The sequence below is a fragment of the Hevea brasiliensis genome, chromosome 11 (assembly GCF_030052815.1).
Source record: "Hevea brasiliensis isolate MT/VB/25A 57/8 chromosome 11, ASM3005281v1, whole genome shotgun sequence".
NCBI classification, from domain to species: Eukaryota; Viridiplantae; Streptophyta; class Magnoliopsida; order Malpighiales; family Euphorbiaceae; genus Hevea; species Hevea brasiliensis.
In genome coordinates, this window is record NC_079503.1 from 5,578,441 (window position 1) to 5,580,926 (window position 2,486).

The following is a 2,486-nucleotide window of genomic DNA, read 5'->3' on the forward strand; positions in this document are numbered from 1 at the left end:
TTCATAAGTCAAGTTCTTTGTGTTTTTTATTATGGTGATTACTATTCATTTGGCTAATTAGGTAAAATGTTAACTTTTTCATACTTAAGGGGTATACTAGTTCTAATTGCACCCACATACCACATTTTGGGTTACAATTGTGTTGGCATTGATTGCCAATTGAAATTCAAAACTCCCTAAGAGAAATTTCAAAATTTTAATTTTTGTCATTCATTTCTTTCCTTTTATACTTATCTCAAAATAATTAAATTAAATTAAAATTCTTTATTGTGTCATGCTTGCATCATGGATGATGTTATAAATCTTTTTAAATTTGCAATTTTCCTTTTCTTTTTCTTTCACACACCTCTTCACTTTTAATCAATCTTTCATAATTTTAATTTCCTACATTTTAATGGACATTTATGCCAAAAGTCACCTCTAAGGGTGAATTGACCATTTTGCCCCTTACCGGTCTGATCCGTTTTTCCAATAGCACTAAGTTACTTCCCAACGAGTCAGATTATTTGAGTTTGTGTTCTACTAAAAGTTCTTCTACTATGGTTTTCACAATATCATTGGTATAAAAATCCTTAGGTGCCATTTGGTCCCACTAAAAAATATGGCTATTCATATGATCAATTTTGTTCACCCATAATCGGTCTCGGCTCATTTAACCTATGATGCCTTGTTTTCTTCATTTACATTTAACCTTCATGTAATTGCTATTAATTTTTGTTCATGGCTTTTCTAGGTGACTTAAATATGGTTTTAGCCATGTGAGTGAGCAAGGGTCAAGCTATCCAGATTTGGGTGTTACATAATTAATCTATAAATCCTCTCAATCCTTAGTCTATTTCTAGATCTAAGTTAATTAAGTCCAATTTCTTGATTATCTATCATAGGGTTTTCTCCTTTAATTGCTTCAAAATCCAATTTTGATAAACAATACTTGACATCTTCTCCATCTCTTTCAATTCATACAATTTAAGTCACAAAAATGGATAAAACCTCATAAAAACCACAAAATGTAGATTACCCAATCAAAATCCACAAAATATCTCAAATATTTCATCTCAACTCCAGAATCTATGAAAAACTACTCACTATCCATAATAATTACAAAAAATTCTGAGTAAATATGGAAATAGAACTTGAAAATATACTAAGAACTAAGAAATCCAATACAAGAAAGGTAGAAAATGTTGGCTACCTTATTTAAGAAGAAGAATCCAAATCTCCAATCTTTAAGTTCCTTCTTCTCTTGCTCCCAAGTGATATATCTAAGTGAATTTTATATTGAACTTGAAAATATATGGGAAGAAACTAGGAAAAAACCCAAGTACAAAAATGGTAGAAAATGAGAGAGAAAGAGAGAGAGAAGAATCCAAAGGGTCCAGAGAAGAAGACTAATTGCTCTTTTTTACGCTTTCATTTCTTTCCCCTTTCTTGTTCTCTTCTTCCTCCTTTTGCCAAAATGAGATAAGGTCACTATTTATATTCTTCTAACAAGAAACCCTAAAATAGTGTGTTTGAGGTGAAGTTCACGTGCGAGAATCTTTCTGCCAGCTCATTATGAAGAATTGCACAAGTTGTGCAAGCTTCTTATGCAGATTCTATGCAAATTTGGTGGTTCCAGGTACTTCCCGTGATGTTGCATAAGTTATGCAGGCTGGTTTTGCAGATTTTTCATGCTTTGGAGTCCTCAGTAAAACTGTATAAGTGGACTGCAAAAGTTATGCAGTTTTTGGTAGATTTGGGTGCTCTTTCCGTGATGTTGCATAAGTGGAGAGTGGAACTGCATAAGTTATGCAGCAAGTCATGCATGTTTCAGCCAAAGCAGTTGTTCCCTTCGTGAAGTTGCATAAGCAGGGCGTGAGACTGCATAAATTATGCGGCAAGTTATGTAGGTTTTCGTGAAGTTGCATAAGCAAGGAGTGAATCTGCATAAATCATGCAGTAACTTATATAGGTTTCGACAGACTCATAAATTGTTTCTTCTTCCTGTGTAGAACTACACAACTTGTGCAGCAGGTTATGCAGACTTTGGCAAATTTGCATTTTTCAACCTTCAAGCTTTATTTTGACATTTTTGGCTATGGGAATCACTCCTCATTGGCACAATTTCTTTTTAGTTCCTCAAAAACACTATTTTACCTACAAAACAAAACAATAATACAAATTAACCTAAAAATTAATAATTATGAAAAATTATCTAAATAACTAATAAAATTAGCTAAAAGTGACTAACAAATAAATGAAATGACCATGAAATTTAACCTAAATGACTATGAAAAATGTGTATATCTGTGATTTGAGCTAGTTAAAAAAAAATGGTGAGTTGAGTTAGATTGAGCCCAAAACAAAAGTTCTTTATATTTGTTATTTTCTTTTAGATAATTATTTATTTTTCATGTTAAAATTTAAGATAAAATTTTCTTTTTTAAAATAAAAAATATTTTTTTCCTTTAAAATTACGCAAGTCAACTTTTTTATTTGTAATAACA